Raw genomic sequence first — 922 nt, forward strand, 5'->3', positions numbered from 1 at the left:
TCCTTTTATTCATTTCCTTTATAAATTTCCATTAAGGGTGGCAGGAGTCTGGAGCTCATCCCAGCAGACATTATGTGGAGAGCACTGAAACAGCACAGACGGGCCTCCAGTCCATCACAGAGCTACTTTAATCAATACTTTAGACACGTATAATTTGTTTTTTGTTTCTTGTTTTTCAGACATTGATATATTATTTTGGCCACAATGGAGTCTACTACAATAGGTTACTTTTTACAAATGGCCTTAGTGGATCATTTCATATTGTTTTTTATTTATCATATCATATTGTGTTGTATTGTGTTACATTTTATTGCCTTGCATCATATTTCAGCAAATCTTACTATATTGTGTTGTGTCGTATAAGACTGTATCGTACTGTATTGCATTGCAATGTTGTGTCATGTCCGACTGTATCATACCACCCAGTTGACACTGGGCTGACAACACAAGACAGCTTCAAATGATTTTGTCGATAGTACAGAGCATGACCAAAATCCAAGAAGGAGGGAGTTGTGACAAAAATGCCTGTGTACTTTATTCCCATAACAACACTACAGTCCTGATACAGAACCAATAGTGTAGCTCAGAAATCTTTCCAATCTGTTTCACACATCTTTCTTCAAACTTACCCCCAGTGCTTCATGTCATAAACTCGGTGAAAATGGAAATTGCACACTGAACTAGTAGAGAAATGCTCCTCGGGCCATCATAATAATTTAGAAATAGATATTTCTGAAAGCTGGAGTGTATAATGAACTAATTATGTCTGTAGGTGAACCGAGACTGAAAATTATATCACTATGCTATAAAAATAATTCTTTCTGTGAACCACCAAACATAATTTGCATATTGTTCGTTTCCGTTCGTTACACAGAAGCTATTTTCACATCTATTCTCATAGATGACGGAGCAGACAAACAGC

This window comes from Stegastes partitus, unplaced genomic scaffold (genome assembly GCF_000690725.1).
Source record: "Stegastes partitus isolate 25-593 unplaced genomic scaffold, Stegastes_partitus-1.0.2 Scaffold1622, whole genome shotgun sequence".
In the NCBI taxonomy this organism is placed as follows: Eukaryota; Metazoa; Chordata; class Actinopteri; family Pomacentridae; genus Stegastes; species Stegastes partitus.